Below are 23,479 nucleotides of genomic sequence, written 5' to 3'. Positions count from 1 at the left end.
ACCGGCCTTGCCCCCCACTGAACTTCAGCTCCCAGGATGCACTTGTGACGGCCCGTGCTGTCCCGGTGCATTGTGGAACTTGTAGTTTTCCCTTTTGACGTTGCGATGAGCGAGCTAGGCGGTAGGGACTACATTCCCCAGCATGCATGTGGCCCGCGCCCTCGCGGATCTGCCTGTCCAAGGCAAAGCGGGATTGGTCGCCTTCGTTGGTCGCCTTTCGCGTCAGGTTTGTGACCTCAGTGAATGACAGCTCCCAGCATGCTCTGGTCGCACAGTGGCCCCTCCCGTTCAAATGTGCATGCTGGGACGTGTAGTCCTTCTCTGCGGCTCTGTCGGGCGGATCCGGGCTGTGCGGACTACACTTCCCAGGCCGCCCCGCGGCGGAGGGCGGGGAAGGGAGGTGGTTACAGTGTGGTGTGGTGGGTGCAGCTGACTCAGTAGTACTAGTTGGTGGCTCTGCAGCAGGTGCAGCCTCTGGGCTGTGTGTGGCTGTCTCGGGATGTCGGACGCGGGTGGCGGAGGTCCCGGCGGGGGCGGCGAGGAGGGCGGCCTGGAGGTGCCGGGCTCGGCGGTGCAGAATGTGGCCGATGTCTCGGTGCTGCAGAAGCACCTGCGCAAGCTGGTGCCGCTGCTGCTGGAGGACGGCGGGGAGGTGCCGGCCGCGCTCGAGGCGGCGCTGGAGGAGAAGGGCGCCCTGGAGCAGATGCGCAAGTTCCTCTCCGACCCGCAGGTGCACACGGTGCTGGTGGAGCGCTCCACGCTCAAGGGTGAGAGCCGGGCCGGGCGCCGAGCCGCTGCGGGGGAACCGGGGTTGGGTTGGGCGGAGCCTCCCTCCGCTGCAGGTGGCAGCTGCCGAGCTGGGGGCAGCTGCCGCTTTGTGCTCCGCGCTTTGACCTTTGTTCCCCCGCTCCCTGTGACAGGACTGGGCGAGCCTGTGACCTCCCCCCATATACACATACACACAGTGGGGGTGGGGCTGTGATCCCCCTGTGTCCCCACCCCATCCCCCAGGGGAGATGCTGACCCCACATGCGCAGTGTGGTGTATGTACCCTGTAACACGCTATTACAACAGGAAGAGGGGAGACAGCCCCATCAACAATTCCCTGATTTCCCCCAAGGGGTGGAACTGGCTCCCCCTGTAACCTCCCGTATTGAAATAGAGAGAAGAAGGGATCCCGTGACTCACCAGTAACACCCCTCTCCATTCCCGCAGGGAGGGAATGTACCATAGCTAACCCAGAACCTATACAGGGGCTACTAACATGTCTGTGCTGTGGGACGAAAAAATTGCCAGATATTGGTACTTCAGTTTTAAATTACCGAGATCAAGAAATCAACACTGGTCTTTGAAAAAAGACATGTGTGGACACTGCCTTATCTGAACTGTGGCTGAAATCGAAGTCAAGATGATAAAACATTCCCATGAACTATGTATTATTTTGTCAAGTTTCTTTCTTGGCTTTGCAGCATTGGAGTGCTTGGAAGCCTTTACCTTGGACCTCCTTCACAACAAACAGCATCTGACTTTATTGCTGTGTTGGGCCACATGTCCCCCCAAAGCTCTTTATAAAGTTAATATGTAGAGGCTGGCTCAAAGGTCTTATGTAAGTAAATACAAGAGCAGTTGTGCCTTCACATAGACTTCCCTGTTGGTACCTGACTTGAAAAGATAAGGGCATGATGTTAGGATTTTTCCTTGGTCAATTTGAGAAGTATCAGAGGATCATTAATTTCTGTGGTTAATTCACAGATGCAGGCAGAAGGAATCTCCCTATAATTTCATCTGCAGGACTGTACCTGCCACAGTGTTGCAAAGTACTGCAGTGCAGTATAAACGGTGGGTATGAGCCAGTGCTGTTGAAGGACTTGGATGTGTGATGTTATGGCCTAGAGCAGTGGTTGTCAAACTTTTGTGCTGATGACCCCTTTCACATAGCAAGCCTCTGAGTACGACCCTCCCTTATAACTTAAAAACACTTTTTTAATGTATTTAACACCATTATAAATGCTGGAGGCGAAGCGGGGTTTAGGGTGGAGACTGACAGCTTGTGACCCCCACCATGTAATAACCTCGTGACCCCCTGAGGGGTCCCAACCCCCAATTTGAGAACCACTGGCCTAGAGGCAAGAATGTTTAGCAACTGAGCTATATTAACACCAGTGACATTCAGTTAATATGGAATAAATGTTTCAAAACCTGGCTTGTGTACTTTTCTATGTTAGGTATTTATATTGTTCCCCCTACCCTTGTATAGCATCTAGTAACTTTTTTATGGGTGAATTGCTTGTAGGGAGAAATATAAACTACATTAGTTTCAGATATGGGGATGTAATAACAGACAACAAATCTTTGATAGTTAATTAGGGGATCTGGTATGTCTAGCCCCTGATCAAAGCTTTTTTGCAATAGTTTGGGTGGAGAAATGGAGTGAGAGTGGGAAGTCAAAGTCCTTAAACACAAAAACATAAGCCAGTTGTGCTATGAATCCAGTTGCCCTATTTATGAGAGACATAGAGTATGTCTACACAAGAGGTGGGCAAACTACGGCCCTCGGGCCACATCCTGCCCACAGGACCCTCCTGCCCGGCCCTTGAGCTCCTGGCCCGGGAGCCTGGCCCCTCCCGTGCTGTTCCCCATGCCCCACAGCGTCAGCTCACTGCGCCGCTGGCGCAGTGCTCTACATGGTGGGGCTGCAAGCTCTTGCCAGGCTGCAGAGCCCTGGCCTGACCCGGTGCTGTGCGGTGGCGTGGCTGGCTCCAGCCGGGCGGCATGGCTGCCTGTCCTGGTGCTCTGGGTGGCGCAGCTGTAGCGCCACCAACTACCAGTGTTCCGGGCAGGGAGCGGGGGGAGTGTTGAATAGAGGGCAGGGGAACTCAGGGTGGTGGTGGTCAGGGGGCGGGGGTGTGGATAGGGGTCAGAGGGCAGGGAACGGGGGGTTGAATGGGGGCAGGAGTCCCAGGGGGCAGTCAGAAGGGGGGGATTGGATGGGGCGGCAGGGGGCAGTTGGGCAGGGGTTCCAGGGGTGGTCAGGGAGAAGGGGTGGTTGGATAGGGCAGGGGTCCTGCGGGGGGCAGTCAGAAATGAGAGGATGGGGCAGTTGGGGCGGAGGGTCTCGGGTGGTCAGAGGACAGGGAGTGGTGGATGGGACAGGAGTCTGGGGGGGGCTATTGGGGCGAGAAGCGGGGGGGTCAGATAGGGAGCGGGGGCTGAGCTACACCTGGCTGTTTGGGGAGGCACAGCCTCCCCTAACCGGCCCTCCATACAATTTCGGAAACCCGATGTGGCCCTCAGGCCAAAAAGTTTTCCTGCCCCTGTTCTACACTGTAATGCAATCTGCAGCAGTCTCAGAGCCCAGAGCTGTTCAGTGAGTTATTTTATTACAGTGTAGATGTACCCCTAGTGCACTTGGTCCCCAGTCTACCCCAGCATGTTCAAATTTGCAGGCACAGACTATTTTTTCTGTACGCATCATGTTACGTCTAGGAGAAAGTGCTCTGCGAGCAGTCTGCGAATATTTTGGTATTACTCATTCCTTTTTGTGATGGATACACTGCCTCACTCCTGACAGGATAAATCTTTTTTGATGACATTGCTCTACCTAAACTTCACCCAACAAATGTGCCTTGGGCCAAAGGCCAAGAGGCTGATTCTGCAAACCCTGGTAAAACACATTGCTGTTTCATGATACTTCTAGCAGTAGTAAGTTAATTGGATGTTAAATTCAGCACTACAAAATCTTGAATGGGCAAAATAGCTCACTTTAACTTCCTGGGTTTTATTTAACAAGGTAAAAGCAGCAAATGATTCCAGCAGTTGTATAACTGTAAACTGTTCCAAAAGAGTGCTTATGACATTCTTGCTGTGTGTAATGATTGGACCCCAGCCCAGAGAAACTCTCTCTCCGTTTCCCACTGTTGCTAATGTTCAGCTGAAGCCATTCTAGAAGTTCTACTTCATGCTAAGTGTAGACAGTATCAACTGGCCAGACCTTTTTAAGCACCATGATGAAGACCTCCAAATCCAAGCAACGTAGTGCTTAAAATTGGTCCTGCTAGTGAAGGCAGGGGACTGGACTCAATGACCTTTCAAGGTCCCTTCCAGTTCTAGGAGATAGGTATAACTCCTATTATTATTATTATTAAAATGGTATGTTGGGCTGCTCAAGTAAGGGAGTGAACATCAGTTTGACATTAACAGGTTCAGGTAATGTGGGAATCTCTTTAGAAAACTTCCAGGGCCTCCATGACTAGCCTGGGGTGATTCTTAATAATTGCCTTGACAAAGTCACAGCCCAAAGTGTTCGTGTTGCACACAACATGGTCAGATGTTATTCTGGCATACCCAAGGGCTAGGTTAGCTTACTTCAGACCAATGACTTTAACATGTAAACATTAATTTTAGCAGTAGTTTCCTTTTAATAGCTTCTGACAACTGGCAAGTCTCTTTGACCTAAGAGTGACTTGCATTCTGTAAATCCTAGTGGTACCTCTTTCACGAGAGACTGAGCACCCATGTTGTGCAGTAAGGGAAACTTACGGAACTGTTTTGGAATAACTGACTCAAATTGAGTGCTGGTCTTAAATGTGTTCATGTTTCCTATCTTGGCATGTCATTACATAAACCGCCAGCTGTCTTTTGATTTTGAGCCCTCAATCCACTCACACCTCTCCCTTTGCTACCCTTTACATTGCACGCTATCCAGTCCAGCCTCTTCCTGGATGCCCTAGGAAAACATTTGCATTACTTGGAATAAAATTTCTGATCTGGTTTGTAATAACTAGTGTGTCAAGCTTTGACTTCTATGTTCCCTTGTAGCCCCAACACCTGTCAAGAGACACAGCAGGCTGAGGGACCTCTTCTTTGCCATCATTTAGTAGGAACTTTAGACCCCTGCTCCAAGCCATAGGATAACCACTAGAAGGCTTCTGGCAGACTTGTTTGGCCCTGCTCCCCCCACCTCCATCTCCTACAAAAACAAATCTCAAACAAGTCTTCAGCAGGATTAGTGCTTCTTCATTAGCAGAAGAATCTCTTTAAGGAAGGGCAGAGGAGTCAAATGGCAAGCTGTTCCTCTGGAGCTTTTTTTTAATCGGAGCTTGATCCATCTGATCGTTCATTTCAGGCTTGCAACAAGTCAGTTGTGCATGTGGGTATTTGTGTGCATAAGTATTTTGTGATAGCATTTGGATTGTAAACACCAAAAGTGAAATTTTTTTTTAGTTGGGATAGCACGTCTCTGAATTGTATGGAGTGTCTGGATCAGGAATAGGTTTGATCTTTTGGGGTCTGCAAAGGACTGTTGTTTCCTCAGGGTATGTCTATATTGTAATTAGACACTAGTGCCTGGCCTGTGCCAGCTGAGTGTGGCTAAAGAGCTACTTGGACATTTGGGCTCCAGCCTGTGAGGTGGGAGAGTCCCAGAGCGCAGTCTGCCCAAGTCTGTCTGCATCACAGTTAAACAGCCCCTTCACTCAGGCACAGGGGGCTTGGGTCACTTTTAATTTTTAATTCTAGTGTAGACATACCATCACCTCAGATGCTTTCTTTGTATAGAGCAAGGGTGGCCAACTTGAGCCTGAGAAGGAGCCAGAATTTACCATGTACATTGCCAAAGAGCCACAGTAATACATCAGCAGACCCCCATGAGCTCACAGTGCCTCCCACCCACTGGCAGCCCCACTGATCAGCACCTCCCCATCCCTCCCTGCACCTCCCGATCAGCTGATGTGCATGAGGCTTGGAGGGGGAGTAGGAGGAGCGAGGGCACGGCAAGCTCGGGAGGGGACAGGAAGGGGTGGACTGGGGGCAGGGCCTGTGGCAGAGCCAGGGGTTGAGCAGTGAGCACCTCCCAGCACATTGGAAAGTTGGGGCCTGTAGCTCCAGCCCCGGAGTCGGTGCCTATACAAGGAGCCGTATGTGGCTCTGGAGCCACGGGTTGGCTACCTCTGGTATAGAGGAACCAGACAAAGTTGCACCTCTACAGCAACTTTAAAATACCACATTCTAGAAACTGTTTTGTTAATATTTTTTAAAATGACCCACATGATTTTTGTGGACACTCCTTGGTCAGCTTCAGCCACTAAACATTATTAGCCTGACCACTCGTGTTGAATTTTTAAAAGATGATTAAAAACATTATGAAAAAATGTGCTGGAAATATAGTACTGATGAACTCACTAGAGCTGTGCTTCCTGTCAGCATCACCTGGTGCAATAGACCTTACTTCTGGAAATATGCTGCTGGATTATCAGTGCTTTTACACATCTGATACAGTAGGAAGGAGGTTAAATACCTTTCAGTGCAGTGGGTAGAGTTCCAGCGCTCGTGCTTTGTTACAATGTTAAAATGTTTAGTGTTGACTTTTCTGTCGTGACTTGAAAATGTAAAGCACCATGTGCTGATTACTATCACCTCTCAGAACAAGAGCCAGACTTCAGATCAGGAAGATTCACCAGTTAATCTTCTCAAACATATATTGTATGCTGTTAAGTGGTTGGTTTCACCTGAATATCAAGGGCACCTACCACAATGGGCTACTACTAGTCCATGGGCTTTAGGTGCTACAGTAAAACAAAATAAAACTTGGGTAGTTTCTTTTGGAGGCATTGGGAGAACAGGAGAGTAATGCTCCTGTTCATTTTTCTCAGTTGGGTGTGTCTTCCTCAGATGGAGATAGCTTTGTGCTGCATTGCAGTGGTTCACTGCAGAAGTGCCAGCATGCACAGCGATTACATCACCTTGTGATTCACTAGCTAAGTTAGGGAAACAGTCATTTTCTCTCTTACACTTTGTACTTTTAATCTCCTCTTTTCCTTAATATAAAATGAAGTCTTTGAAAATATCAAGGCAAGTTATGAAAAGGAATTAAACTGATGATTTTGTGGCATGTTCTTGCAGGTCTTTAAGCATACTGAGATAACAAAACTTTGTGTATTTTTAAAAAGCCATAACACAGGCTTTGTATTGTGGGGAAACTCTGCAATCTATCTCTTGAAATCAGCATGTAAGGAGTTGGCTTATAATTTGCTTTCACTACAACAATTCATACAGGAGGCAGCTTAGAAAAATGGGGAGCAGTAACTAATCTCTTGTAATAAAGCCATAAAAACCTCTGTCTTGAGCAGTCGTGTTTCTGGGTTCTAAGTCATGGTTAGTACAAATGAAAAGATGACAACAAATTAAATAATTCTAGATATGATTTCAAACCTAGATGAGAGATGGGTACAAATGAGCTCCTGCATGAGTAGGTGTGAGGTAGATGGGGTGGAGAGGGATGGGTTAATAGGCCTGTAAGTGCATGTTAGAGGTTTTTAATTAGCAAATTCTGTTTGCAGAGGATGTGGGTGATGAAGGAGAAAAGGAAAAATAATTCATATCCTATAGCATTAATACTGACAATGATTATGAACTAAAGTCAAACAGGTGTGCGCAGTCTTACCGAAATCGGATATGAATGTTTTAGGACTAGGAAAAGCTAGTCCTATAATCCTTAGGCTAACACACACATAGTAATATGTAGAGTTTATATAGTGCTTTTGATGTTCAAAATGCTCTACGAACGTCTAGCTTCTCTCATTGTGCTCTCTCTCATATGCTTGCATATTTGTCTCTTCTCATTGTCTAACCCTAGCATGCATTTGTCTCTGTGAAGCAAAAATATTTTAGAAGAAATCTTACACCAGAAAATGGTGTGCTTTCAATTACCATGATTGTAGACTTGATTGCTATTAGTGTTCTGTCAGTCTAAAATGGATTAATATAAAAACCTAATACATTCAGCTACTATTAGTAGTTTTAAAGCATTAGCACAAGTTTTGCTCTCATACTTTCAAAACTGTACCCGGTAAAGCACGATAGCATGTAACGTCTGATATGCACTTCCTAATTTTGTCTTGTACTAGAGCTACTGTAATTTACTGTATTCTGGAATTAAATGTCTTATGGTTAACTAACTTTTTTCTTTGCTCCACAGTTTGGCGTTCATTAAGCGTACACCAGTGATTGATGCTGACAAACAAGTGTCCTCCCAACTGCTTAACTCTCAACATGTGTGTGGCAAAGAAACTGTCAGATCAGTGAGTCTTGCAGAGTTTACTAAACGATGTGACTTTATGCAGGTCACTGCTGTTGCCCAGCAGAATCAAGGAGATGTACCTGAACCCCAGGATATGAAGGTAGCAGAAGTCCTTTTTGATGCTGCAGATGCTAATGCTATTGAAGAAGTAAATCTTGCTTATGAGAATGTTGAAGAAGTAGATGGCTTAGATGTTACCAAATAAGGTGCGGAAGCCTGGGAGGCAGCAATGAAACGGTATGATGAAAGAATTGATAGAGTTGAAACAAGAATAACTGCTCGTCTACGAGACCAGCTTGGCACAGCAAAGAATGCTAATGAAATGTTCAGGATCTTCTCCAAATTCAATGCTTTGTTTGTCAGGCCTCGCGTTCGGGGTGCTATTCATGAATATCAAACACAATTGATCCAGCGTGTAAAAGATATCAAGGTACAATATCTCTTCATGACAAATTCAAGGTACAATATCCACAGAGTCAGGCTTGCAAAATGAGTCATGTTCGTGACTTGCCTCCTGTGTCTGGGTCTATAATCTGGGCCAAACAGATTGATCGACAGCTCACAGCCTACATGAAGCGTGTTGAAGATGTGCTTGGCAAAGGTTGGGAGAACCATGTTGAAGGTCAGAAGCTGAAGCAAGATGGAGACAGCTTCCATATGAAGCTCAACACTCAAGAAATATTTGGTGATTTGGCAAGGAACGTTCAGCAGCGCAACCTTGGTGTGTGTGGTCGTATCTTCACTATTGAAAGCCCTCGTGTTAGAGGCCGAACTGGAAATGTCCTCAAACTAAAAGTCAACTTTCTCCCAGAAATAATTACACTCTCCAAAGAAGTCTGCAACCTTAAGTGGTTTGGATTTTGTGTTCCACTTGCAATTGTCAACAAAGCTCACCAAGCAAACCAACTCTATCCTTTTGCTATTTCTCTGATTGAAAGTGTCCGTATGTATGAACGGACCTGTGAGAAGGTGGAAGAGCGTAACACTATTTCTCTTCTGGTAGCCAGACTAAAGAAGGAAGTGCAGGCTTTGATTGGAGAAGGTATTGCCCTGGTGTGGGAGTCGTACAAACTTGACCCCTATGTACAACGCCTAGCAGAGACTAGCTTCCAAGAAAAGGTTTGTTCTACTGATTTGTTCTTTTCTCCAAGTGAGAGACTGCACATATCGGTGGTGGTTGAGTTTATCAGCAACAAAATAGTTTAGTTTTGCATTGTATATTATTCAGGGCAACAGCTGTCTTCCTCTTGGAAAATAATCTAACTGTGTGGAATCTAAGGAATAGTTGCATAATGTCTTACAGTATTGAAGAAGTCACTGAACAGAGAAGTGATTGACAAGATGTATGCTCTCAGATTATTACCTGGTAATGTGGCAAATGTTCTCTTTGGGGGGTGGTAGAGAAACCATATCTTATCAAAAATGCTGATTTAGTAAAATAGCTACTGAAACTTTTCAGTTAGTGATTATAACATGAACACACTTTGTATTAATGCTTTATATTCTAATATAGCATCAGTTACATTTTAAAAACGTGCATGCATGTTTCTCAGTATCTCCCTTTTCGATTAAGGGAATTAGCCACATTCTGACATCTCCATTATCAGGCAATTTCCCAGACCCTTCAGTAAGTTTCAGTGAATGAACACAGAGTAATGACTCACCCCATTGCATGAATGGATGTCGCTCTGTTTGTGACAGAGGGATGTTTTATCACTTCCATCAACATGGCAGACAGGTATCAGTACTAAAATTAAATTTTCCCTTAGGTGGATGATCTGCTCATTATTGGGGGGGAAAAAAATAGACCTGGAAGTTTAATCCTTGGAAATCTGCACGTATGATCATAGGACTTTTTCAGAAATCTTGAACAGAGTTCAAAAAGCTGTGGATAACTTAATTCTTCATTTGTATTCCAGTTTGCCCATCTGGGTCAGTAAGTTGGATATGGAGCTAGATCCTTCACTCAAAGTGAACAAAGCCTTCAAAGTGTTAAGTGGCAAAGTAATTTGTCACTAACAATGTGGTCTACCACTCTCTCAAGTGACCTAGAGTGAGAATTTCCAATCTATTTGCAATTCCTTGAATATCTCTACCAAATGCCATTTAGGACATCTGGCAGGCTCTTAGGTAGAGAGATAAAAGTGCTTAGCTACCGATGACTGGAATTAATGGATTCCAGGGGAGACTTGCTAGCTCTTCAGCTGTCAGGATAATAACTAAAGGCTTAATGTATGGTGGGATATGGCATGGTAGAGAACAGGTTCTCCAATGTGGGTGAACATCAGCACGTTAATACGGACAATACTAATCATAATGCTACGGTGAAGGCTCTTACTTAGGACAACATGGCGTAAATCTGACTGGAGGAAGTACTGTACAGAACAAACCGCACCAGCTGTCATCTCTTACATGCCTTGGTACTTGCCAGAATGGCTCTACCAATCAGTGATTCTGTTCTTCAACTGGCCTGGACTGTCTGGCACACTCCAGCCACTTGCACACCTACCCTCAAGATGGGGCAGAGAAGAGGTACTGTGTTCCTGCAAAGGGGTCTGATTTTTCTGTTCTCTCATCCCCCATCAATTTGCTCATCATACAGGCAGTGACAGAGCGGGCATGCAGATAATGAGGGCAAGCGACTGGACAGTTTGTGTCAGAAGGTATTCTTTTCTGCCAGCCTCCAGTTTCACATTTCCAATTACTTGGCTCCATTCGCTAAATACGACTTCCTTACCTGCAGCAAGTTGGTGAGACTTCACAGACAAACTTCCCCAGCAGGATCAAGCCTGCTTCCAGGCTATCCTACAGGAGGGGAAACTAGTTGAAGGACAAAGCTCCAGGCCGCGGTGGACATGGCAGACACTACTTCGCACCCTATGGCTTTGGGGATCGTTATGTGGAGGGAGACATGGCTGCATTCATGGGAAGTCGAGACCCATCGAAAGGAAGGTCCTCGATGGTGTTCTGATCTCTTCAGTCAGAAGACTGAGGGAGTTGAGGGAATCATCTAAGACTCCAGAGCCGCTCTGCAATCACTGGGTATCTATGCACCAGCAACCAAGTGCAAGTCTTACTCGTCCTAGAAGTGGACTCTTACTGCAAAGGGGAGGGATATAACCTGTTCCTATGATCTATCAGGTTGCAGGGTTCTATTTCACCTATTTTCTAGTTCCCAAGAGGGGCCTGTGGAGACCGATCTTAGACCTCCATCATCTCAATCACTTCATATGCAAGCCAAAGTTTCATATGGTCACTCTAGCAGCCATCGTTCCTTTGTTATAAAGAGGCATGTGGTTTATGGCTCTCAATATGCAGGATGCTTACTTCCACATGAATATCCATCCTACCCACAGACATTTCCTGAGGTTCAAGGTTCTACCTTTTGGACTCACTACTGCTTCACAAGTTTTCACCAAAGTTTTCTCAGAAGCGGTGGACCACCTTCACCACCAAGGGGTGTTTATATTCCCTTGATGATTTGATTGTGCTGCTAACAGCCAAAGGGGAGGGTCGTTCCTTGACCTCCATGCTGCTTACACTTCACTCCTCCCTGGCAGTGAGTGTAAACATCAGAAAATCAATTGAATCCCACACAGTCCCTAGAATTCATTGGGGCCTGTATCAGTGCAATATCAGCACGTGCCCACCTCCTGGAGGACAGGTTCCATACCCTACAAGAGCTGATTTCCACTGCAATTTCCAGTCCTCCTGTTCTGGCCAGGACTTGCCTTTCTCTTCTTGGCCACATGGTGATTTGTACAGCCATTACTGCCTTAGCTTGTCTCTACTTTTGTTGCCTACAGCTGTGGCTCCAGAGGACCTAATCGCCCATGAACTACATTGTGGACTTTCTACTGACGGTTCCTCAAGAGCTTCTCTCCTCCTTCTAGTGGTGGACGGATCCAGGTCAGGTCTGAACCAGAATCTATTCCTTCTGTCCTCCAAGCATGACTGTCATCACAGATGTGTTACTTGTCAGATGCGGTGTCCACATGGGCGAGCACATGATTCAGGAGTCTTGGACTGCTTGGGAATCCTGGATGCCCATCAACATCCTAGACCTTTGGGTGGTGCAGAGAGCATGTCACACATTTTCTCACATGCATTCATTCATTAATTCCCCTATGTTCTCATCATGTCAGACAACGCTATCACTGTTTACTAAATCAACAAACAAGGGGGCATGAGTTCACCACACTTTGTACAGAGGCAGTTCATCTTTGGAATTGGTGCATTGCTCACAAGATCCCGTTGTCAGCAGCATACCTTCCCCAAACTCAGAACATAATTGTGAACTCTCTCAGCAAGAAATTCATGACCGATCACGAATGGGAGCTCCACGACACCGTGGTCACCAACATTTTTAACCACTGTGGGATTCCGACCAGAGACCTCTTCGCCTCCCATGCCAACAGCAAATAGCACCCAGTATTTCTCTGGGAGAGTGGGGGGGCTCAGTGACCTTTCCCAAGGTGATGCCCTAGTCCTCTGCAGGTCGGACCAGATCAATTATGCCTTTCCTCCCTAGAGCTTCTGCCTCGTGTCCTACACAAGATCAGATGGGAGAGAATGACGGTCACTCTTCTGGCTTTGCCAGTTCTGGTTTTCCTTCTTCTCCACATGTCAGCATATCCCCCTGCTTCCGTGGCCAGCTTTTCCAGAACTCCTCAAACAACACGTCTGCAGGACCCAGCATCCCAATCCCAGAGACTTTTCACATCAGAGCCTGTTTTTTGGATGGGCATCTTCACTAGAGCAGGAATGTTCATCAGCAGTACAAGACATCTTCTTGAATAGTCCAGAAGATTCCACAAGGTAGTCCTATAGGGCCAAGTGGAAGTGTTTTGCCTCATGGACCCAACAGAGGGGTCTTGCTCCTGAAGATGTGGACATCCCTCTTCTTTTGGACTGCCTTCTCTCCCTGCAGACATCAGGCCTCATTCTCAACTCCATCAAGGTGCACGTAACCACTATCAGTGCCTATCACCCTCCTATGTAGGGGTACTCTCTTTACTCACCCTTGACTACCAGGTTTTGGAAGGACCTCCAGTGGACTTATCCTCCCCTTCAGTCCATTGCTCCCCCATTGGGACCTCAACCTTGTCCTCACGGTGTTGACGAAATTGCTCTTTGAACATCTGGCCACCTCCTCTCTGTCTCTCCTCTCCATGATTGTCACTTTCCTGATAGCTATTACTTCTAGGTTGGAGAACTGGGGGTCATGGTGACGGACCCCTCCCCCTTTACCATGTTCTGTAAGAGGATAGTGTTTCCATGTGCTTGCACGCCAAGTTTCTGCCAAAGGTTGTATCCCATTTTCGTTTCAACCAGTCCATACACTTACCTGCTTTCTTTCTGAAGTCTCAGTGGAGGAACGGTGCCGTCGCTCCCTCGATGTCTGTCTGTCTGGACCTTGGCTTTCTACCTTCAGAGGATGAGATGATTCAAGGAGTCCCCTAGACATTTTATCACGATAGCAGGAACAATTAAAGGGCAAGTGATCTCCATTCAGCAGATTTCTAAGTGGGTTTGGGGGTGCATTACACTATCACTTATCAGGACTGTCCCGACGCCTTGGGGTACAAGCCCACTCCATGAGAGTGCAAGCACCGATTACAATGCACTTCGCGATGTACCAGTTACGGACATATTTAGGGCAGTCACGTGGAGTTTGTTACATACCTTCTCTTGCCATTATGCCTTGGTGCAAGACTCTGCAATGGATGCCTCGTTTGGCCCGGCTGTGCTCCGGTCCACGGTTCCATCTTCCTCGCACCCTGCACTAGAACCGTTTGCACTTCGCTACATAGGTAGCCCTGGTAGAGAGTTTCCTTCTGCCCAACACGACCCACTGGACACCAGCGGAACACCACTGTTCTTTCCCACTTAGCTACGCAGTAGCCAGGCCATCAAGTGCAGCACCGGTATGTTCGGATGCAGTAGATTGCCGTGGCTCTGGGACAGCAGATCTGGCCGAAGAGGCAGCTTCAGCAGGGTGGCTGCCGAAAGACAGCAGCATGCCGAACCAGTGTTGACAAGGCCATGCTGTGGCTATGAGGATGACCATCACTTTGTCTTGCTTCACCTTTAGCAAGATCGTGTCTTTTTAACGGTATCAGCAGGAAGGCGTATAGCAACACTCCCGACCATGGGATCAGGAAGCCAAGAACCCTGACATTGATATGAAGGGCTAGGTCGTGTTGTAGCCAGCAGCCCTGGGTGTTTGAGCTCACCCAGATGGGCTCCACAACCCAGATCCGACGTGTCTTAGACCATGGTGAGCAACAGAGACGGGGTCGCGAAGGGGACTCACTGCAGTACCGACTTGGGATCCCGCCACCAGTCCAGAGACGAGAGGACATGGCTCGGCACCGTGAACACTCAGTCCAGGGGGTGTCTGCTGGGAATGTAGACAGAGGCCAGACACACTTGCAGAGGCCTCAGATGAAGCAGGGTGTGGTTGACCGTGTATGTTCATGTGGCCTATGAGTCGCAGGCACATGTGGGCTGTGGTGAGCAGTTCCCTCTTTGAGGGAGATCAAGTCAATCATGGCCTGAAAACGTGCTCCAGGCAGGAAGGCCCTGGCCTGCGTAGAGTCGAGAACCGCTCCTATATAAACTCTGCGTTGGACCGACGTTAATGTGCATTTTTCTGTATTAAGAGGCCCAGGTCGCTGCAGGTGGAGCGAACCAAATCGAGGCTCATTTGCGCCTGGTCTGGAGACCGGCCCTTGATAGACAATTGTCAAGATACAGGAAGATCTGGACCCCTTAATGCCTCAGGCAGGCTGCCACCGGCACCACGCATTTCGTGAACACCCTGGGGTCCAGGACAGGCTAAAGGGTAGTGCCGTGAACTGGAAGTGGCACCCAGACACTATGAAATGCAGGAAACACCTGTGTCCTGGGAATATGGAGACATGAAAGTAAGTGTCCTTTAAGTTGAGAGTGGCATACCGGTCCCCCGGATCCAGGGAAGGGATGAAGGTGGTCAGGGAGACCATGCAGAACTTCAACTTCTTGAGAGACTTGTAGAGGCCCCGCAGGCCCAGAATGGGTCTGAGGCCCCCTTTTGCCTTCAAGATTAGGAAATAGTGGGAGTAAAATCCTCTTCCTTCCATGTCCCAAGGAACCTCCTCCACAGCCCCCAAGCTTAGGAGCTTCTTGACTTCCTGAACTAGGAGTTGCTCATGAGACAGGTCTCTTAAGAGGGAGGGGGAAGTCAGAGGGTGGGAGGGAGGGGCAGCCAGAAATTGCAGGGTGTAGCCCCGAGCCACTATGTCCAGGATCCCGCAGCCTGACGTAACCCACACCAGGCTGAGTGGCAGGGAAAAGGTGGTTGAGGAAAAGACGGGAAGGATCTGGGCAGTTGACGGATGAGTCATTCCCGAGCACTCCCTCAAAATGAGAGCTTTTGGCCCCCTTGGTGCTTCTCTGGGCCAGGCTGCGCAGGAGACAGGGACAAAGAAGAGCAGTGGTGGCTAAACCGACATCCAGTTTTCCTGCAGGTTCTTCTTGAGGATGCCACTGTCGAGGTGGCTGAAAAGGCTGGGATGGCTCTCTCGATGCCTGAGGAGTGTGCATCTGCAGAGGGTTGTGTGCATGTCCTTCAGGCCGTGCAGACGTGCATCTGTTTGGTCGGAGAACACGCCGTCACCGTCAAACGAGAAGTCCTGAATAGAGGCTTGTATCTCCTGGAGCCAGGAAGTGTGCCGCATGACCACCGCCTAGGCGACCACTAGGGTAGCTGAATCTTCCACATCCCAGGTCATTTGGAGGGAGCACCAAGCCGCTGCAGTCCCTTCTTCCACCAGGGCCGTGAACTCCTGGACCGTCTCTTGGGATATGGAGTCCTTGAACTTGAGGGGAGAGAGTCCCACAAGTTAGTTATAGTGATCCAAGAGCGCCGGGGGTTCGCGACCTGAAAATGGACGCTGGTCTTAGAATAAATTTTGCGACCAAACAAATCCAGCCTCTTGGCCTCCTTATTTTTAGGCATGGAACTGGTGGGCCCATTTGTCCCTCTGGTTGGCCGCCGATGCGACCAATGATCCTGGTGGCAGGTGGGTGTACAAGTAATCAAACCCCTTTGTGGAGATGAAGTACTTGTTTTCTGCCCTCTTAGAGGTGGGCGGGATGGAGGACGGGGTTTGCCAGATGGTTTTGGCAATGTTCAGGACCCCCTTCAGTACAGGGAGTGCGACGCAGGCTGGGGCGGACGCTGAGAGCACATAAAACAATGTGTCCGTCTGCTCCTCTATCTCCTCCACCTTGAGGCCCAGGTTGGAAGCTACCCTGCGGAGCAGCACCAAGGCTCCCTAAAATCACAGCCGCCTCATCCAGAGAGGAGGGGGGTGATTGGACGACTGGGAGAAGTCCAGCAATGTCCTCGCACGTCGGAGAGGACGGCCTTGGGGTGGGTACCGGCTTCTCACCCGTGGCAGCTGCTGGAGCGTTCTGCACTGAACCCAGTGCCGTGGGTGCCAACTTCAGCCTGTCTGATTGAGGTGAGCAAGGGTTGGCAGGAGTGGGCAACAGCATGACGGGAACGCCCCAGGCGTTCCAATAAGGCCATTGGGTTGGCCACTGGCCCTGCTGCCAGGTTAGAACCGATGCCGCGGACGCACCCTCTGGAGCCCAGTCACGATGCTGTCTGGGCGAGGGGCTGAACTGTGTCTCCGAGCTGGAGAAGTCGTCACCCTCCGGTGACCAAGGTAGGGCTGTGGAGGCTTGGGTCTGGTGGCTCACCATCACTGTTGGTAATCGGTGCCAGGAACAGCACAACCAGTGCCGGGAGTTGGGCTAGTGGTGCTGTGTTGAAGAGCGACCAGGAGGTCTTGGCGGTGGCTACCAACAACGTGACAAAAAATGGTGCCGGGGAGATAGACACCTGGACAAGCTCCAGCATGAAGACAGGGATCGGGAGCGTTGAGCCGGAGACCTGGCCTGATGCAGAGACCAAGAACATGGTGTCCTAGGGCTCTGTCTCGGCCCTGGAGACCAGTGGCCCTCGCTTGTTTTGTGCAAGGTCTTGCCGACGGGCTTGCACTCATGGAGAACCTTACCCAGTTCCATTACCGCTGGCAGCAGAGGCACTCCTAGCTCTCCAGGCGCTAGGGGCTCGGAGGGCATCAACTGCGCTGTCGGTTTGGGTCCTTTACCGTTCCCTGAAGTCTGTGGCAGGTTCTTTCAGGAGGATGAACTCCCCAGGGCTGAGGCCTTTTGTGGGTCCAGAGTGGGTGTAAGGCCTGAGCCAGGTCCTTTGGTCAGCCTTGCTTGGTGCCATCATCTTCCTTGTCACTGGGGATCGGTGGCAGGGGAAGCCCGGTGCCGGGGGTGCACTATGCACCATAGTTGGGTGCTGGTTCAGGCTTTGCCCGCTCCAAAGCTGGGCGTTGGGCAGCGCTGCATCAGGAGGGCCCTGAGGCATATGTCGTGCTCTCTTTGTGTCCGAGGACGAAAGATCTGGCAGATGCCACAGCACTCCTTTATGTGGGATTCCCTGAGGCTCTGTAGACAACTCTTGTGTGGGTCACTAACAGGCATAGACCTGTTACACAAAGGCTGTGGCTACACTTAGCACTTCAAAGTGCTGCCGCGTTAGCGCTGCCGCGGCAGCGCTTTGAAGCGCTAAGTGTAGTCAAAGCGCCAGCGCTGGGAGAGAGCTCTCCCAGCGCTGTCTGTACTCCACCTCCCTGTGGGGAATAACAGACAGTGGGGCTTTGACCACACTGGCGCTTTGCAGCGCCGCAATTTGCAGCGCTAGAGAGGGTGTGTTTTCACACCCTGCTGCAGCGCTGCAAATTTGTAAGTGTAGCCAAGCCCAAAGAGCAGAGCTTGAAACTTGGAGACCAGGGTATGCCCTGCTTGAGGGGGACTTCCCCCTCGGGTCATGATCTAACTAAACACTTAACAGGTACTTAACAACTAACTAACAAAGGATTAAACTATTTACAGCTAGAAGCACAAGGCTAAGAGAAGAGAAGCAAGGGACAGAGGTGCTCCGACTGACCACAGGTGGTAAGAAGGAACTGAGAGGGCACAGGACTGACGGCATGTGATACACCATGGCATGAATGCAGCACTCTAGAGAGCGCCACAGCTGGCCCTATGAGAACCGCTAAGGCAAGTCTCAGACGACCGCGCACATGGGTGCACGCACACCTACAATGGAATCGACATGAACAAATCGTGTCAAACCAATCTGATAGGATAACAAGTCTTGTGGATAAGGGAGAAGCGGTGGATGTAGTATACCTAGACTTTAGTAAGGCATTTGATACAGTCTTGCATGATATTCTTATCGATAAACTAGGCAAATATAATTCAGATGGGGCTACTATAAGGTGGGTGCATAACTGGCTGGATAACCGTACTCAGAGAGTAGTTGTTGTTAATGGTTCCCAATCCTGCCGGAAAGGTATAACAAGTGGGCTTCCGCAGGGGTCTGGTTTGGAACCAGCTCTGTTTGATATCTTCATCAACGACTTAGATGTTGGCATAGAAAGTACGCTTATTAAGTTGGCAGATGATGCCAAACTGGGAGGGATTGCAACTGCTTTGGAGGACAGGGTCATAATTCAAAATGATCTGGACAAATTGGAGAAATGGACTGAGGTAAACCGGATGAAGTTTAATAAAGACAAATGCAAAGTGCTCCACTTAGGAAGGAAGAATCAGTTTCACACATACAGAATGGGAAGAGACTGTCTAGGAAGGAGTACAGCAGAAAGGGATCTAGGGGTTATAGTGGACCACAAGCTAAATATGAGTCAACAGTGTGATGCTGTTGCAAAAAAAGCAAACGTGATTCTGGGATGCATTAACAGGTGTGTTGTGAGCAAGACACGAGAAGTCATTCTTCCACTTTACTCTGCGCTGGTTAGGCCTCAACTGGAGTATTGTGTCCAGTTCTGGGCACCGCATTTCAAGAAAGATGTGGAGAAATTGGAGAGGGTCCAGAGAAGAGCAACAAGAATGATTAAAAGTCTTGAGAACATTACCTACGAAGGAAGGCTGAAAGAATTGAGTTTGTTTAGTTTGGAAAAGAGAAGACTGAGAGGGGACATGATAGCAGTTTTCAGGTATCTAAAAGGGTGTCATCAGGAGGAGGGAGAAGACTTGTTCACCTTAGCCTCTAATGATAGAACAAGAAGCAATGGGCTTAAACTACAGCAAGGGAGATTTAGGTTGGACATTAGGAAAAAGTTCCTAACTGTCAGGGTAGTTAAACACTGGAATAAATTGCCTAGGGAGGTTGTGGAATCTCCATCTCTGGAGATATTTAAGAGTAGGTTAGATAAATGTCTATTAGGGTATGTCTACACTACGGGACTATTCCGAATTTGCATAAACCGGTTTTGTAAAACAGATTTTATAAAATCGAGTGCGCGCGGCCACACTAAACACATTAAATCGGTGGTGTGCGTCCATGGTCCAAGGCTAGCGTCGATTTCTGGAGCGTTGCACTGTGGGTAGCTATCCTGTAGCTATCCCATAGTTCCCGCAGCCTCCCCCGCCCCTTGGCATTTCCGGGTTGAGATCCCAGTGCCTGATGGGGCAAAAATCATTGTCGCGGGTGGTTCTGGGTACAGCCTCACCCCTCCCTCCCTAAGCAGCAGACAACCGTTTCGCGCCTTTTTTGCTTGGTGAACTGTGCAGACGCCATAGCACAGCAAGCATGGACCCTGCTCAGCTCAATACCGCAATCGTGAATGTTTTAAACACCTCGCGCACTCTCGTGCAGTCTATGGTGAACCAGGACCTTCAATCCGAGGCGAGGAGGAGGCGGATACGGCAGCGCGGCGATGACAGTGATGAGGACGTAGACACAGAATTCTCTCAAACCGCGGGCCCCTGCGCTTTGGAGATCCTGATGGTAATGGGGCAGATTCTATCCATTGAACACCGATTTTTGGGCCCGGGAAACAAGCACTGACTGGTGGGACCGCATTGTGTTGCAGGTGTGGGACGATTCCCAGTGGCTGCGAAACTTTCCCATGCGTAAGGGCACTTTCATGGAACTTTGTGACTTGCTTGCCCCTGCCCTGAAACGCCAGAATACCAAGATGAGAGCAGCCCTCACAGTAGAGAAGCGAGTGGCGATAGCCCTGTGGAAGCTTGCAACGCCAGACAGCTACCGGTCAGTCGGGAATCAATTTGGAGTTGGAAAATCTACTGTGGGGGCTGCTGTGATGCAAGTAGCCAAAGCAATCACTAAGCTGCTGCTACGAAAGGTTGTGACTCTGGGAAACGTGCAGGCCATAGTGGATGGCTTTGCTGCACTGGGATTCCCTAACTGTGGGAGGGCGATAGATGGAACCCATATCCCTATCTTGGCACCGCAGCGCCAGGGCACCCAGTACGTAAACCAGAAGGAGTACTTTTCAATGGTGCTGCAAGCACTGGTAGATCACAAGGGACGTTTCACAAACATCCACGTGGGATGGCCAGGGAGGGTTCATGACGCTCGCGTCTTCAGAAGCACCACTCTGTTTAAACGGCTGCAGCAAGGGAATTACTTCCCAGACCAGAAAATAACAGTTGGGGATGTTGAAATGCCTGTCGTTATCCTGGGGGACCCAGCCTACCCCTTGATGCCATGGCTCATGAAGCCATACACAGGCAGCCTGGACAGTGGTCAGGATCTGTTCAATTACAGGCTGAGCAAGTGCAGAATGGTGGTGGAATGTGCATTTGGCCGTTTAAAGGCGCGCTGGCGGACATTACTGACTCGCTCAGACCTCAGCCAAACCAATGCCCCCTATGTTATTACTGCTTGCTGTATTCTCCACAATCTCTGTGAGAGTAAGGGGGAGACCTTTATGGCGGGGTGGGAGGCTGAGGCAAATCACCTGGCCGCTGATTACGCGCAGCCAGACACCAGGGAGATTAGAAGAGCACACCAGGAAGCGGTGCGCATCAGAGAAGCTTTGAAAACGAGCTTCATCAATGGCCAGGGTACAGTGTGACTGCTGTGTTTGTTGATGAACACCCAACCCCCTTGATTGACTCAGTCCCTGTAAGCAACTCCCCCTCCCCCTTCGAGTACAGCTTACTTATGCAAATAAAGTCACTCTCATTTAAAAAGCATGAATTCTTTATTGATTCATTATAAAAAGAGGGAGAGAAGTAAGGGTGTGGTTTGGGAGGAGGATAGGAGGGATGGAGAAGGCCATTAAAAAAAATTCACAGTAACGACATGCTTCTGGTTGGGCTGTCCACGGGGGTGGAGTGGGCGGGTGCACGGAGCCTCCCCCCACGCGTTCTTACACGTCTGGGTGAGGAGGATGTGGAACATGGTGAGGGTTGAGGGTGGTTATACAGGGGCTGCAGCGGCACTCTGTGATCCTGCTGCCGTTCCTGAAGCTCCACAAGACGCCGGAGCATGTCAGTTTGATCACGCAGCAGCCCCAGAGTTGCATCCCGCCACCGCTGATCTTCCTGCCGCCACCGCTGATTTTCCTGCCGGTCTTCCTGCCGCCACCTCTCATCTCGGTTGTCCCTCCTGTCCTCACGTTCATCCCTCCTGTCCTCACGTTCACTGGCCTCTTTCCTGTAATTTGATACCATGTCCTTCCACTCATTCAGATGAGCTCTTTCATTGCGTGTAACTTCCATAATATCCGAGAACATCTCATCTCGCGTCTTCTTTTTCCTCCGCCTTATCTGTGCTAGCCTTTGGGATGGAGGAGGGATGGTTGAAAAATTTGCAGCTGCATGAGGGAGATAAATATTTAGAAAGATACATTTTACAGAACAATGGTTATACTCTTTCACAGTGAACAGCACTATTCACCTAGCACATGTGATTTCCCTACAAGGTCGCATTTTTCATCTTAATAGTGAGTGCTTGCAGCTCTGGAGTTACAGATCTCACAGACACAGGTCCAGGCATCAGAATTCAGCTTGCATGCGGCCATGGTAAGCCACTGTCTTTCGGCTTCTGTAGTGATTTACCCCCTCCCCCTCAACGCATGGCTAATACCACGCTAGCTCCCTGCTAATCAACAACCTTCCCACCCCCCCACCCACTGCGTGTCTGGTAGCTTGGGGAAGATCGCCGGTGACCAAACACAGAAAAGATCATCGGCATTTCACTCCTCCCCTCCCCCCGCTTCGCTACGTGCAGGAAAGTTTTTTTTTAAGCTGCTGCAGTCCACGAACCCAGTAGAAAAATGGCCACCCCCCTTACTTAAATTCCTGATTTTTAACCAGGTTATCCTGAACGATATCACTTTGCTGAGGATAACAGAACAAGATAAAGAGCGGATGCTTCTTGAATGCCAGCAGTCACCGGGACCATACGCTGCTATGCTTTGCCACGCAATGATACCTGATTACTTGCTACATGCATGGCGTGGTAAAGTGTCCTACCATGGTGGGCGGAACAAGGCTGCCTTGCCCAGAAACCTTCTGCAAAGGCTTCTGGAGTACCTACAGGAGCGCTTCATCGAGATGTCCCTGGAGGATTTCCTCTCAATCCCCGGACATGTTAACAAACTTTTCTAACTATACTGTCTGCGAATGCATCCCAAGTCCTCAGGGCAAATCAATCATTAAAAAAGGCTTGCTTAAAAAACAATGTTTGCTATTTGCAAAGGTACACTCACCAGAGCTCCCTTCCATGGCGTCATTGTCTGGGATAGTGGCTTGTGAGGGCTGGGAGGACGGTAATTCCGTCAGGGTGAGAAAAAGCTCCTGGCTGCTGGGGCTCACGGAGTGCTGTGTGCAATAGTATAATCATACTTTCAAAGTATCAAATACAAGATTTTCTGAGTTACAGTAGATCTTTAACAATGTTTTGACAATATTTTACTTGACTAACATCCCACTATTATTTTCACATTCTTTTCTATTGGCTTATGAACGTACTCAGTCTCAAGATCGTTCAAAAAAAATAAGTTCCTTAATATTGTTTCTTGAAAAAAGCCAAGACATCTTTATAATCTCAAACTTTATATATTTTTTGCCTCACAAAAAGAACTTAGCAGTAATTATCTTTATTGTAATTTCCTCTTCTCAGTAACTGAATGTGGTATGTTTCCACTTATCAGAAAACATGGAGATAAAAATACTGCATCTTTCCAGAATATACAAAGGAGCCAACACCTCTCTTACACAACCAATCATGGTTCTTTCTACAAAAACATACAACCCTAAAAATATGAAGGGAGGAGGGTAGTATCAAAGATGCAGGAAGTGAAAACTGATAGATGCCAATAAGTAATTCTCTCTTGTTGAAGGTCTCCTTTACACCCATCCTATAATGAACCAGAGTGCACAGATGTGGCAACTAGTGCCAACTTAGAAAGAAGGCTTACCTCAAGTTGCTGCCTAAAATTGCTCTGTCCATATTGCCTCTTCCTCTGAGAAGAGATTGACTTTATAGTGAACACC

General features: G+C 48.6%; 1 pseudogene; it reads left to right on the top strand.

Moving 5' to 3' along the window:
- Positions 1–522: 522 nt before the first annotated feature.
- The window catches only part of LOC123368275, a 67,509-nt pseudogene continuing 44,552 nt past the window's right edge, over positions 523–23,479 (top strand).

This window comes from Mauremys mutica, chromosome 4 (assembly GCF_020497125.1).
Source record: "Mauremys mutica isolate MM-2020 ecotype Southern chromosome 4, ASM2049712v1, whole genome shotgun sequence".
NCBI classification, from domain to species: domain Eukaryota; kingdom Metazoa; phylum Chordata; order Testudines; family Geoemydidae; genus Mauremys; species Mauremys mutica.
The sequence above is the reverse complement of the archived record's forward strand: the minus strand, read 5'-3'. Positions and strand labels throughout refer to the sequence as shown.